General features: G+C 43.4%; 1 protein-coding gene across 36 annotated transcripts in view; it reads right to left on the bottom strand.

The window, feature by feature from the left end:
- The window catches only part of LOC148338887 (receptor-type tyrosine-protein phosphatase delta-like), a 269,563-nt gene that overhangs the window by 133,417 nt on the left and 120,245 nt on the right, over window positions 1-15,901 (bottom strand). The window lies entirely within an intron of this gene.

Genomic DNA, 15,901 nt, shown 5'->3' with positions numbered 1-15,901 from the left:
ATAATAATAATAATAATAATAATAATAATAAATTAGATTTTGAAGCTTGCTTGTTAATGAAAATTGTTTATAAAAAATTGTTGAAAAAATTTAATCACTTGGCAGCACAACAAAAAAGACAAAAATCTGTCTCTGACGCATCTGTCGTTCCCTAACAACCGACAGTTTGTCCGTTGGTTGAACTGTTGTCCCATTTCGTCGTCTCTCAATTCACTTGATTTCGCTTCTTGACATGTAAAAATTGTAACAGTTTGGAAATTATTTTAATGATAGCCAGTTTTGTTATTTGGGAGAATTTTGATTGTCTTAAAATATGCCTCGTCACATTCCATTGTAGCATAACGTTAGCAAGACGTTTTGAAAGAAAACGCCTGGGAAGTGGGTGGCGGTGGAGGCTCGTGACATTTGGCCACGTTAAGCCGGGAGGAGAAACAAATAAAGTGGTCGCTCGAGCGGAACATGCCGAAAAACAATTAGCACAATAAAAACATGAAATGGAAAAGTTGAGGAAATGAACTGTTAAGGAACATCTGAGGCCGCGACAAGCTGCTACGGCGAAGAAGAAGAAGAAGCCGCAGCCGCAGCAGCAGCAGCAGCAGATGCTCCTCGGGTGTTTGCAACAAAGCTCAATCTTCGCTCACCGCAGGAGGGAGGGAGGGGGAACAAGCCGCTATTTTTAGAGCCAATACAATTTTAATTTGTCTTCGAGACGGACCGCCCTCTCGTTCTCGGGGTAGCTCACCATCAATGTGACACTCACACAGCCGGCCGTATGCAAGTTTGCGTTGGAAAAAGTTTGCCGCCGTCGAGGTGACATTCGGGCTTCATTCGCTGCAATTTGGGAGTCCATAAGCGCGACTAGTAATTATGTGCACTCCCACTCGCTCGTTTTCTGCCGGGGCTTATGCGGGAAACCTCCTGTGAATAGTTTCTTTTTAGACATGAAATTAAGGTGCAATTAAAATCGCTTATGCTGTGATTATGCTCATTTACATGATTTTTTTTTTTTAGTCTCCACAATCACGACGGCTAACGTTTTGCACTACATTTGGGATGATCTGCAAAATGTCTTGCTAAGTTTTTTTTTTGCAAGTTTTGCAACAGTAGATTTTAAAATTCTGCTACTGGTGTAGAAATCGGCCTCTGAGGTCTGCATTCGTTGAGCCTCCAAGTTCAAAGTAAACATGGTGAAGAGGCATTTAGCCGTTATGCTGCACAAAAAAAGGGAATAAGCTGGCAACAGAAGTGAAGTCAGCACTTCAAGTGGCTATTTTCTCAAACTTTTGATTAAGGTCTTTGAAACGATCTTTTTTTTCTTTGACATATTTCCGAAACCCACCGTTATTTTTTTGCTTTACTTTTAAATGTTTAAATGTAAAAGTTTTCCGATAAATGATGTCAACGGAGCCATTTTTGTAAGCTCCTTTTGTTTTTTTTTTCGACTTTGCTTTTGATTGCGAACAGTTGTTTGTCAATGCTTGTAAGTATTTGCTTGTGTGAAACGCATTGAGTTGCCTCGTGTTTGAAGTCGCGACATAAATAAAATCTTAATGTATGCGGATGAGCAAAAACATGCTTTGCAAGTTGAACACTTTTGCTCAGACCAACCGCAGGAGCGATAAATGTGAACATTATTGCGACTGGTGACTCTGAAATCCGATTGGTTATAGAAACGGTCGCGTTCCTAATATAGTTAAAATGTCATTGGTCAACACTATTGACGGTGAAGGGACTAGGGCAAGTTCGACTGACATGGCAAACAACACAGAGGCTGGCATCTGATTGGACAAAAACAAAAAAAAAAAAATCGAACAACCAAAACAAATTGAGTTAATCGACTGTTCGGCTTTTACGGCAGAAATAACACAATTCAGTGAGAAAGTTTTACCGGCCCGATGGCCCACCACAGATTTTTGGTCATCCACTGTCCAAATCTGACTGACGGCTGATGAGACCAGGGCGTACCCCGAGTCTTGCAACCGAGCAACGCTCCCCCCTCACCCCCCCCCCCCCCCCACTCCCCTCCTCCAGCAGCTGTCTGCGGCACAGCTGTTTCCTTTTTCCCCTCGAGTGAGCATAGCTGCCTTTGCCCGGCGGCTCAATGAAGCGTCGCAGGGATACCAAGGAGGTGCGCTAGTGTGGCAGCTTCTTGTCACTTGGCAAGCGACGAAGAAGTTGGATAATGTGGGCAAACGGAGGCGGGCGGGGGGGGGGATTGCGCTGTAATTCATCAAGTTTCCAAGCGGACGTGAAGAACGTCCCTCTGAATATCAATGGACGCACGGTCGCCATGCACGCGGCGGCGACAGCCTCGATGAATAACGGCCGTCTTCCAACAGAACCCGAGGGGATGGACGCAGCGCGTCGTGATGGATGCGTTGCCCCTTTGGCCTGGCCAAGTATTTACTCTATCGCAACAAGTCTTCACGACATGAATGCGTCGCTCTTAAGGTCTCGGGGTGTCCGACGTGCTGAAAGGGACATATTGATTGCATAGTGAAACAGTCACTTATGACGAATGGACCCCTAAATCAAATTGGGAGATAAATCGTCTGGCGGCGATGTCATTAGGGTGGCAGGATGGCTGGCTTCATATTGCGATGAAATGAGGGCCGGCTACTATGTCACCATGTCGGCTCTGACGGGCTGACGCCAGATAGGCTGCGAACAGCGCTCGAGACATTTCATCATCGCACACCTTTCGAGTGTTTTACACGTCCGGTGTTGGTGTTTATCGTCCCCGGTTTTTCCTTACTCGTCATGTTTGGAACGGCTTGCGACCGACCGACTGAAAATTGTGCCACTATTCCCCAGTAGATTGAAAGCATATCGTTTCATTCACGGGACCCGGTTGATTGACAGGGTAGCGGTAAAGACGGCACATGTCACATTCCACAGCAATGTGGCCCGGAAAGATTTGGTTCAGCTCTGGGATTGGAAAACACAGAAAAAGGAAATCTGAGAGCAAATACTACTAATATTGAGGTTATATGGAATATGATGAGCAACTAAACTCCAGTGAAGATTCCAGAATCGGAATCAGAATCGGAATCAGAATCAGAATGCCGTTTATTGTCAATGTACTCCGTCTAGAATGAGATTGGAAAGCTGCCTTCTCCAGTGCAATAAAACAAATAATTTAATTAAATATTTCAATTAAATTACCGTATTTTCCGGACAATAAGCCGCTACTTTTTTCCTAGATTTTAAACCATACGGCTAATATGATGAATATTTCTCTCACCAGTAGGGGCGCTCTATAGTTCAGAAAATACGCTAAATAAATCTTGATTTTTTTTTTGTCTCTCTTGGGTCGTCTGTTTTTGTTGCCGTGTTAAGAGGCACAGTTTTAACAATCTGTTCATGTACCTTTTTGGGCATTTGCAGTAGAAAATCCTCCTGTACAACTCATTTTTTTCAACACAGAAAATTGCGGCGTATAATTTTTTTTGTTTTTTTCCCCAAAAACAAGTTGCTGCGGCTTATATACCGATGTGTCTTATAGTCTGGAAAATATGGAAATTAAAGATTAAATACTTAAAAAATAAATATGAAATTAAATAAATAAAGCCCAAGCCAGAGCCCAAAAATGGCACAAATCCCTGGACAAATAAAACTGATGTCATAATCGCAGAATTAGCCACTGGGGACTCAAGATATTGTACCCCAAATCGGAGAGAAAAAAAAAAAATTATTGAAGACAGACCACATAAACGGTGGACAGACCCACCGTGTAAGAATTCAAATTGGCACCAACTCCTCGTGTTCTGCTTATTCAATCTCAAATTCCAGAACCAAAATAGAAGACTTTTCATTTGCGCCAAACGAGATTCAAACACATCCCAATGATGTCACCCCACGCTGGAAGATCATAACACTTTTGAAAGCCCCCCCCTGATTTTGCTGGTGGAGCTCATAAAAAGTGCTCTAGGCTGGCAGGAAGGTGCAAATGCAAAAAAAAAAAAATAGAAACCTCCACGCTGCCAAGGCCAGCAGACAGTAGCGAATACATTTGGCTCATTTTGTAAGCATGCGATACGCTCGGGCGTTCGTGTGACCCTGGTGCTCCATATGGTCTCGAACATGGCACGGAGTACATTGCACCGTGGGCGAATGCAGCTTTGGCAGCCCTCGAAGCTCCGAAGGGCTGCAGTGTGGACACATGCTGGAAATGATCCCTATAACCTCCAATCGTGTTCCAGCGCTGCCGTCCTGCTTGGTAACATTTTGGGTGCGGAATAGAAACAAAGATGTGGCAGGTGCCGAATGTTCCCTTTTAGCTGATGGAGACAGATTTGCAGTATTGAAGGAAAGGTGAAGTCATGTCTTAGGGAGGGGGGGGGCAGTGAGTGCTGCAGAGGCAGTCAAATGATGAGGAGAGAGAGCAGATGCATGATGGGAATTTTTCAAATTCTAGATGGAGGTGCGTTGGAGACTAGTACACTGGCACCTATGACATCATAATCTACAAGAGTAACAAGTTGGAGCCCCTAAAATGACCTCTCTCTCTCTCTCTGTCTCTCTCTCTCTCTCTCTCTCTCTCTCTCTCTCTCTACCTCTCTCTCTCTTTATTCATTTATTTATTTATTTTTTTTTTTTCTCATCTGAACGAGAAATTTTCCAGAGAATGTTTCCCGTTTGGATGGAGACGCTTCTTGTTAGGATGAGAAAGTTTCTGGTTGAGATGAGAACGTTTTTCGTTAGGACGAGAACATTTTTCGTTTGGATGAGAATGTTTCTGGTTTAGATGAGAAAGTTTCTGGTTAAAATGAGAACATTTCTGGTTTGGACCAGAAAATTTCCCATTTGGATGAGAAAGTTCCCCATTAGTACGAGAATGTTTCTGGTTTGGATGAGAAAAGTTTCTGGTTTGGATGAGAAAGTTTCTCATTTGGATAAAAAAAAAGTTTCTGGTTAAAATGAGTAAAATTCTTGTTTGGATTAGAAAGTTTCTCGTTAGGACCAGAACATTTCTCATTAGGACGAGAAAGTTTCTGGTTTGGACGAAAACGTTTTGCGTTAGGACGAGAATATTTTTCGTTTGGATGAGAATGTTTCCGGTTTGGAGGAGAAAGTTTCTCATTTCTCATTTAGATGAGAAAGTTTCTGGTTTGGACTAGAACATTTCTCATTTGGATGAGAAAGTTCCCCGTTAGTACGATGTTTCTCGTAAGGATGAGAAAGTTTCTCATTTGTATGAGAAAGTTTTCCGTTCGAAATTGAAACTTTCTCATGAGCACAAGAAACGATCTCATCCGAACGAGAAACATTTTCGCGCAGAAACACAAACCGAAATGTTGCTCCACGATCTCCCATGCACGCACACGACTTTGTCGTTCTAACAAGAAACTTTCTAATCCTAATGAGAAACTTTCTCATCAGGATGAGAATGTTTTCTTATTAGGAGAGAAACACTTTTCTTTTTTATTTTTCTCTCCATGTCACTTCCGGGGCTCCGTAGCAACACGAGGTGCGTAATGAAAGACAAAATAGCTTTTTGTTGGTAAGTTGAAAATTGCTCACTATTCCAATGAAACAAGAACAAATTTGGAATGGGAAATAAATAATTACCATTTCCTACGAAATAGCACATGATAACAACTTGGCCTAGATAAATAGAATCCAATGAAAATAAAAATGAGATTGTAAAACTGCACAATATAAAAATGAGTGCTTTTAAAAAAATTAAGCAGCAGTTCAAGCTCATAGTCATGACTTTTTGGAGGAGCTCAAACTGAACTGACAAATGGATATCGGGAATATTATCGCTAAGACGGGGGCAATTTGTGTCACCGTTAGCGGCCCCGAAATGTTTTAAAGCCTCATTTGGGTCAGCGAGGAGCATCCATCGCCAGCGTCGCCGGATGACCTAAAGATGATCTGATGTGTGAAATCATGCCATCACGCCACTATATTCATAGAGTACGTCCACGTCGACGAATCTTCCAAATGGCGTCCTGGATTTGAGCGGACGGGACCACCATCAGGTCACCCGCCAGCTTGGTCATCCATTTGAGCGGGAATAAAGCGGAAATCAATTTCCTTTGGTCTCTTCTGGGGTAAGTTGGGGAGAATGGTGGTGGGAGGGGGGAGGGGGGAGCGGGGGGATGCTATTTGAATGGTGCTTGTGTTTGTGCCCGCGGGAGCACTTACTCCACTTTTGCTGACCTCTTTGTCCTTTCCTCCCCCTATGAGCATATCGCTCCCGTTGAAATGATAACCACTTTCCAATCTGTGGTCAACATAATTCTTCTATTTTTTTTTTTTTTTTCGCAGGCAGCCAATTGTCCTCTCGGCACTTTGCACTAGTTAGTGTCGAAATTGATTTTTAGCACCTGGCAAAAGAGTTAAATCATAAGAAGCAGAAGCAGCGAAATGACTAACAAATACAGCACAATGATACTTGGCCTATTTCAATTACGTCTCCGGCAAGGAGGCCTCGAAACGGGGCACAGAATGCTTCGCTACGACTCACCGCTTTGGCTAATGGTGTTTTCTTTGCTGGGGAAATGACATATAATATCATTAAATAGAGCTATGCAGAATGGAGTGTCGACAGATTCATCACGTGGGCCCGTTCAATCTGTTTGCGGGCGCTGAGTGGCTCCCTGACGGCAGATCCAGCTCATCATTTGGAAACAGACGCCGCTCATTGCATTTTGAGGACATTATTTTTGGAGCTCTGCGGCTTTCTATACATTGTGGGCTACAGCAGAATTTCTGCAAAGTCCACCATGACCAGAAAGCATTTATGGGAAGCGATGATTAAAAAAAATTGGCTTTGGTATGAAAGTTTCCAAAATATCTCGAGTGACGCGGAAAGACCGCCAACAATGACGATAAAGCTCTGCTAAGTACGGTGATGCTTCCATTGGCGTAAGAAGGCTGGTTGTACATCAAAGCTAGGGACCAAAGAGTCAAGAAGCGTTTGCCTGTTTAGCTATCCACAAGTACTGCTCCTGGAATCGCAATAAAATGTTTCGATTACCGATTATCTGCATCATCTGCACAACAGTCGTCGTATTTTAAGGACTGCACCACTGATCACTTTATTTCTGCTCTTATGACTAGTGATAGACCGATATGCTTTTTACAGGGCCGATACCGATACCGATTATTATTAGTCATTGAGGCCAATAACCGCTATTTCAAGCCGATTGTCATTTACTGAAAAAAAAAAACTGTTAAAATTGTGTCAAAATTTTGAAAAAAAAATAAAAACTTTAAAACTACACACATGTCCATTAAACATCTGTGATTTGCCACATATTAAAGATATTTTTTAGATTTTGTAAAATAGACAACTTAGTTTTAAAAGTCTAACAAGTGAGTATGACTCGAGGTGAAAAAGCAAACAGGCAGCTTATTGCTGATTGGCTGCTACCAGCTGTACAAGGAGCCAATCATATGGTGCTGTAGGCGGGCCAATCTGCTTCTGCAGGCAGGGCCACCAGCACAGCAGAGAGAGAGAGAGAATTTATCAGCCTTGAAAGTTAAAAAAAAGGCCGATGCCGATAATCGTCAAAATGCCAAATATCGGCCCCGATAATCGGTCTATCGCTACTTATGACTGTCCAAATTGTTGCACAGCTGGCATTGGGGTGGTATGACTGCACAATGGTACCCCTAAATTATATGTCATGTCTTTGTTTATCGTCGTTGCCTATTTTGGTAATATTCGTCTAGCTCAAACTGCCCCGACACAAATTCCGTGTGAGTTTTCCACACTTGGCCAATAAAGATGATTCTGTTTTCTGATTCTGACTGTGGACCGCCCTTCATTACTGCTGCGTTCTTCAACATGGAGTGACTTTCCAAGAGCGATTTCACACCATGATGCACTCCCTAACATTTCTTTGACCTTATGCAAATGAAGCGATGTAAAACACAACAATCCTTCAAGGACACTGGTTAAGACTCACACGGAGCCGCGACCAGCGAGACGTGACCTTAACGGCGTTTTAATTTCCACTTGGAGAATTTCATCTGCATGATTACGTGGACGCTCCACCATATGATCAGCTGCTTATATTTCCAACGCGGCCTCGCGTGTCACTTTCGCAATCGCGGCACATTTGTCTGATGCTCGGTGTTTGGGATTGGGGGGGGGGTTAAACGCGGTTCAGGAAATTGTCATCAGGCACCTAGAATAAAATCTGAAACATTTCACAGCTGCAACTGTTGGAACAATACTCTCAGCGGGTGAGTAATGATTTTGGCCTGATGTGATATGTGCCATAAAAAAAAAAAAAAAGCGGGACTACGACTGCGGAATAGGAATTTAATATCAAGAGAAAGCTAGCATTGTAAATGACTTTGTAACAGTAAATGCCGAAAGTCAATCATCTTTGTTCTGGCGACGGGTAGATTTGGAGTAATTGGCGGATTTTAAGTTGGTACCTGACTCGGGCGGATGTCAAAACATTCCCACCTTGCACATCCGATAAGACTTGATTCATAAAGATAATGATCGGATCTGCGACTGTTATTCCCAGATATCCTCTGACAGGGACACTTTGAAGGGGCCGCGACCTTCAAAGTAGTTGCCGCCGCCGCCGCGCGCGAAAGGGAAGGCGAGCAGGTCGCGTGAATTAGTGAGCGCCGACCAAAAGGTTCGATAATGGACTCCGGTTTTGTCAAAACAAGAGATTGATCGGAAAGAGAGAAGCTTGAGAAAGGACGGATTACGTCTTCTTTGAAATTGCTAACCTCAATCTCAAACTGGCCGGATGATTTCCGGTATCTCTCGACTAAAATCCAAAAATTAAAAAAAATGAAAGGTTGAAAGGTCAAAGAAATCAAACGAAAACCACGCAAAGTGTTTTTGTTTCTCATTTTCCCAAAGGTCCTATTCAAGCGTGTCTGCCTTATCTGCCAAAGGCAGCCAACCGCGTGGCCCAAAAGCGCCTTAATGCGACAAGTGTACGATAAACTTGACAGATCAACTTTTTCGATAGTCGCCAAGCCCGTAAACAAGCGGGGCTTCTAATCTGATAATCCACCAATGAAAGATTAGGACACCGGGAGTATTATTGTGTTGTCACTCTTGCTTACAGGGTCACCCGGGCTTTTCGCCGGCGGGGTTAGACATCCCTCAGTGAACCCCAGAACGGTGTCACATCCCAGCAGGTGAGGTGAAGCGATAAGACTAACTGCCGGATGCTCAATGGACAAACTTGAACTGTCACAGCCACTAATGGGAAAGCAAACAAGGGCAAAGGCTCAGAGTCTTTGTTACATTTTCTTGCCCGTGTTTACCATGTCGGTGTATTTCTGTACTTTTACGGTCTCGTCTCGTTATTGGACTTCAAGGTGATTGCGTTTTCGTGAAAGTTTACCAGAACAGGCTTTTTTGGCCAAGGTTATACTATCAAGCAAGTGGCGGGCGGTCAAGGCCTTCAAACATAATCAACAAATCATGATCATATTCTTCACATTGATGTCATATTATATTCAAGTGCTGTATTTTTAGTGAGAGTTTTTATCCAATCAGAATTCAGCTCGCTGGTGTTGCCGGGCAGATTTCACAATACCAGGAGCATGCACTATTTGTCCGAGGCCTTCAGATACAATTGTGCGGGCGTCTCTTCCGTCAAAGTCAATGAGCTTTCAGTTTGATAGACAGTTGCGATAGCCAATCAGATCACAAGTTGGTTACAGTGAGCCGACTCGCTGAAGGTGATTGGACAGACACAACATTGAAAAGCACTTCTAGTTAGATGGCAGGATTTTCAAATTAACCTTCGGACTCACTTTTGGCATTCACACAAAATAATAATAGCTTTGTGACCATTTTGTTTGGTGATGAGCCATTTTTTGAAGTAAACTACGTGTCTTGGCACAATAAAGGTTAGGAAACACTGCAGTGAGACGTGAAAAAAAAATGTTTGTTTGTTATTACGAGGCAGAGCAATAATCAATGCAACTTTATCAAGGGTGAATGCGACCACTTAAAGTTGGCCTTGGATGGTCTCACCACTCTTCTACAAGTACAAACATTGTTCAAACTGCAAGATACTGATGCACACAACTTGCAACTATGGCCTCGTGTTTTTGTTTTTCGATGATTGAAACCACCCATGAATCCATACTTTAATTAAAAAAAACAAAACAAAAAATAAACGATGTTTCAATATGCACTCTTAACACTGCGGAGGCCCCCAAGGGAAGAATGACAAGGCAGCACAATTTACAAAAGTTCACCAAAGCAGCTGGTTGGATGGTGGCGGGGGCACCCCAGGGCGCCATCCTCTGCACACTAACAAATTGGGCATTCTTGACAGATTGTCGTTCTTCAACTGTTTTATTAAATAACTTCCCAAAAAAAAAATTATTGAATAAAATAAATTTTAAAAAATGCATATTTAAGATTTCTGAATTTTTTTCCAAATTTCCCTGCTCGTATTGCGCCATACTTGAGAGTATTCATGATGGCGCATCCAGTACATGTTGCAAAAAGGCCCGAAAGCACTCATCATTTGAGTTACTATCCACACCCGTTTGGTTATTTTGGACTCTCATCTACTCCCATCATTCAACAATGCAAATAGAACGGACCCAGTTGTCTCATAAAATCGCCTCATTACATTTTCACTGCCCAGTTTCATTGCCCTTCTGATTTATGCCGCCGCCGTTTTCGCGCCGGGTCCCGTTCTGCCAAATATCAAGGGTCAACCTGGAGGGCGGCGGGCCCCCCTTCCACCTTTAACTCCCACTGTAAATTCCATCAAAGGTGCGCCAAAGTGTTTACCACCGTTAATTTAGCCCAGCGAAAGCCGGGTTGCTGACCCGTAAAATGAGCAAAGATAATACTGACCTTAACATGCTCTTCTGCACATGGAGGTAATTGCTAAGGCGCCTGGATCAATCAATATTGACTTTTTTTTTTAGAAAGCACCCCCCTCTCGTGCACATTTGTATTAATGGGAAAATGAAGCTTCAAGTCTGCTTCGTGAACCAGTTGCAGTATTTTCGGACTCCAGTAGATGGCACTCTCGGTTCAACGTTACGCTAAAAGCACACTGACTTGCCATTTTTTTTTTAAACCTTTATTTAAACCAACAGTGCCATCTAGAGGACTCAAAAATACAACAAATGGTTTATGAAGCCAATTTGAAGCTTCATTTTTTTGATCACTCATTTGCATTGGCGAACATCGAAAGTCGGATTATTAGCCACGACAATTTTACTGGTTATTTTGCAAACTTTTCAACGGCAAGCAAGAGAGCGATTAGAGCTCTGCCGCCCGGTCCAAACGGACCCCGTCCTCCCTTTAATTTTTCAACACAGCCTCGGCAGACATTTCCATCTCCACTTGATAAATCTCACCGTCTTCCTTCTCCTCCTTGCCACACCAAAGTCATTTATTTTCTATTTCTCCCAGCTACATTTCCCAGTTAATATTTCATTTTTTTTTTCCTCCCTCTCATAGCACCTGACAAAAAGATGCCATGAGGGATGATAAGAAGTCTGAAACCTTTGCACCGCGAAACAGGATTTACCTTTTTCTTATTATTTCGAAAGACTAAAATAGGCGCTTGTCACCATCCTCTTTTTTTTTTTTCTAACGCAACTACAGTGTGTTAATGGCGAAAAAAAAAACAACATTATGTCTGATGCAAACACTTGCCACACAAATGTGTCCCCCCCCCCCCCCTCCTCCTTGCGGGAAAGATCACAAAGTTCGCCTGACTGAAGTTCCTATTTATAGGTTTTTCCAAACAACAAAATCCTGATTGTGTCACTCAGACTTACTTTTGTAGCCGGCGGCGTAGCATTTATCATTCATGTGCTTCAAAATGCAAGATTGCGGTGATTTTTTTTTTTTTTTTTTTAAAAAGATCACGACGATTTGCAAAGCTTTAAATGAGGTGTGGAGTTGAGTGATGGGTAGCGGCATCCTTCTGGCTATTCAGCGAGGGCCTTCATTTGAATTTGAGAAGATTTCTTTGGGAGACAATTGTTCGGCTCATGCAAATGGGGCGGGCGGGCGAGAGCTTAATGTTGATGAGGTGTTAATATCTAATATCAAAAGCAGATAAAAGCCTTATTAGCCCCCGTGGAGTCGGAACTCATTACATGGTAGAAGATGGAACGCAGATGGAGGAATACGACGACTGAAGGGCTTTGTCACGCGACTCGCACGTCCTTAAGCTTTCTGACAGGGTCAACTTAATTTTGCGACTCAAAATGCTGAGGGTTTAACCAGTGGAGACAAGCTAACATTGTTTGAGGGATCTAATTCGGACTTGCATAGACGCCAACATCAGTGGGGATTACACTGTCTCAAGCTCGAAGCGCTTTGATAATCGCTTGTCATTTTCCGAGTTTGCGCGCACGTCGCAGCTTGGGCGCTTTCTAAAGGTCTTTGGTTCAATCCAATGTTGGCCAGATTAGTCGGACGCACTCCTTTTCGCGCCACCGTTTCCATGCCGACTGAGTCGGAATGTTTTCCTTTAGGCTGTCGGGGTAAAGAGTCAGAAATGAAGCGGGGGATTTTCGGGGAGGGGGGGGGGTGGAAAAAAATATTTTTGATAGGATACAGTCATGGGTGGTAAGTGGGATAATGGCATCTTGGTTTTTGACATGTGGAACATGGATCAGCTGCAAAAGAGCTACGGTAGTTTCCGGACTATAAGGTGCACCTACGCATATTCCTAAAAAAAAAAACATGCAAGCCGCACCAGACTATGAGCTGCACTTTTCTATGTTGGAAAAAAAAAAGTGTTACAGAATGATTTTGTACTGTGAATGCACATAAAGGTACTTAAACAGATTCTAAAAATAGTGCCTTTTAACACGGCAACAACTTTGCTCAACTGAACAGAACAAAGAGGAAAAAAAAAAAGATTTTATTTAGCGTATATTCTGGACGAAAGAGCGCCCCTAGTGGTGAAAGAATATAAATCCACAGAAAAGCCGCACCGTTGTATTAGCCGCATGGTTCAAAATCGAGGAAAAAAGTAGCGGCTGATAGCCCGAAAAATACGGTATCATATCTTTAAGGGGGAGGGTGGGGGTGTCATCCCGGAGGTTCCTTAGGGGGCCTCTACACCATGTCTAGGGTCTAGCGAAGTCAATCTGTGATGGCGGGAACCCCTTTCTCTGTGACTTTCCATGACGTTTTTTTCTTTTTAAGAAGTTTATCAGGGTGTGTGAAAGCGTGTGTGTGTGAGATTGTGAGTTCAGGTATGCGTGCGGATGTGTTTTGTTTTTGTTGTTGTCGTAATTGGGATGTTGTAGTTGCGAGCTGCATTTTATATTAAAGTGCTATATAAATAAAATTGGATTTGATCTGATAATAGTATCATTGAAGTGTAGTAGCGGCACAGTGGAGGCCGGTTCGCACGTCCGCCTCACAGTTCAGAGGTTCGGCGTTCGATCCCGACTTGTGTGGAGTTTGCATGTTCTCCCCGAGCCGGCGTGGCTTTTCTCCGGGTATTCCGGTTTCCTCCCACATTCCAAAAACATGCATGGCGGGTTGATTGAACACTCTAAACCAGGTGTGGGCAAACTACGGCCCGGGGGCCACATGCGGCCCGTTCAACGTTTTAATCCGGCCTACCCAACTTGAAAAAAATTAAATAATATAATAATAAAATGTTAATGTTTTATTTTCTAAATACTGTGGTTTTTCAAAATACAAATATTCTTGTAACGCTTTTGTACACTTTCATTTCAAATTAAATGTATTTTTTTTTCTCCGATGAGGTGAGGTGACCAAAACACTCCATCCATCTGCTCCGGGTCCGCCCCCTCTGTCAAATTTTAGAACCCATTGTGGGCCGCCAATCAAAAAGTTTGCCCACCCCTGCTCTAAATAGACCCAGGAGTGAGTATCAGCATGGATTGTTGTTTGGCTGACAACCAGTTTGGGGTGTACCCCACCTACTGCCCGAAGACAGCCGGGATAGGCTCCAGCACGCAAAATTGCCGTTATAACGGATCATAATCTAGAGAATCGCTTGAATAACCTCAAATTAGAGGAGAAATTGTTGGTGGGTGGACGCGCCAGGTCCGGTGCTATCATAAACGAAAAGACGGAATGTTGAATTCGAAGCAGCTGCGTTCGTGTTTAGCTTTGACATTAACGGCCTTGGCTTTCTGTCGCTTAACGGCTTCTGGCAGGAGAAGAAATGCAAGGCGAGGCGCGAAAGCACAAAGTAAGCATGCCATTTGCCGATCAATTCGTCGTCGGGGCTCCAAAAGAACGAGCTCTCGGTCCCGCCGATTGAGCGACAACATCGATAGCAAAAGTGCTGGCTTTAAAACAAGTGGCTAAACACCATCGCGATCCGACCATGCATCCCATTGATTTCAATTCAAGCCGACGCCGATCCCCGCAGCGTTTAGACATTTAATTCCCTTTATGGCAAAGTCATTACACGCCGTGTCATTAAGCCGTCTCGACACTGACCGACTCGGTGTTTAAATACCGGCCACGATAGCCTCGCTTCCGGAAACGCACACAAACTAGTGATGGGCAAATGAAGCTTCAAATCTGCTTCATGAAGCAGTTGTAGTATTTTTGGACTCCTCTAGATGGCACTCACTGTTCAACATTGGACTGACTTGCCATTTTTTAAAGCCTTTATTTAAAGCAACAGCGCCATCTAGAAGTCTCAAAAATACAACAACTGGTTCATGAAGCAAATTTGAAGCTTCGTTTTCACTAACACAAACTACCTGCGTCACAAAAACAAAAAAAAAAACACCGGGCCTTTTTCACGAGGAGATTTGCAAAGTGCAGTTCGTCATGGCTCGAAATTGACATTCCAAAAGTGTGCCGACTCGGCGGACGCCGACTGCGCTTTGCTGTGTCCCGATGTTGACCAATTATTTGAATCATTAAGCCTCGGAGTCGATTGCCTCGCCTGCACTGTCAGCATTGCTTATCGAAATTATCTCGAATGCAAGCAGGACGAAGCGTCAAGTGCACTTTCTGTCGTTTATGAACCGTGCGAAAAAAACACCAGATTGCGGCATTGGAAAGTTGATTGGTCCTCCGTTGCTTGACCAAAATCACATGAACTTTTGATGTCTTTGCGATCGAAACACAAATCCCGCTGTGTCCCCATCCTTAAACATAATCGGCAACTTTGATATTTGAAAAACTTGTGCAGATGTTAATCAAAGTCAAGGCTTAATCCGGGGTAGTGATAAGATGCTCTGTCTTTTAACGGGCTCGTTTAAGCATGGGGTGAGAAAAGGGAGGGGGTGGAACGGGGGGGGGGGGGCTCGATCAGGTGAAATGAAGAGGAACTGATTGCTTCTGGTGATTATACTGATTACATTTTAAATTTAAAAACTTTGCCCCCCCCCTCCCTCCCTCTCGCTGAACATAATCCTTTCCAGTTACGCAGACAATGACATCGCAGTCTCGGTAAATGCCAAGGCCGAATGCGATCTCTTGGGGAAACACACGTCGGCCAGAGGTTCTGAAAAAAAAAAAAAAATTGGAGAACCTTCCCACAATTTTTTTTCCCAGGGTGGAGTGTTTTAAAAGTGCGGCATCAGCATTAATCCCTCAAAGTTGAATAAAACAATCATGTCGCGTGGACGCGACCTTCTCGTCTTCGGATTGTGAGCGGAATAAAACATGGCGGAGGCTTGTTCTCTCGCCGGCGCATAAATGACATTGGCAAATCGGCGGTGTTGGACATTTGCATGAAATGCAGCGCTGCATTTGCATATCAGGGTGTTTTAGCATTGTGGTTGGGCTTTGACTTCAACATGGACGGCTTTACAATTGCACCTTTTTCCGAGACAAGTCGGAATCATGCCATGTCAGATTTTGTGTTCAGGACCGGCGGCACATGCTAACAAGCAAGAACTGAAAGGAACAGCAAAAATAGCCCCCGCCCATCATTAACCAGTTGTTAGATGACTTTATTTAGATTGG

This window comes from Idiotropiscis lumnitzeri, chromosome 4 (assembly GCF_059441095.1).
Source record: "Idiotropiscis lumnitzeri isolate Australia: NSW breed Sydney's pygmy pipehorse chromosome 4, RoL_Ilum_1.0, whole genome shotgun sequence".
NCBI lineage: Eukaryota > Metazoa > Chordata > Actinopteri > Syngnathiformes > Syngnathidae > Idiotropiscis > Idiotropiscis lumnitzeri.
Note: the sequence above shows the minus strand (reverse complement) of the source record. Positions and strands in the feature narration are given on the sequence as shown.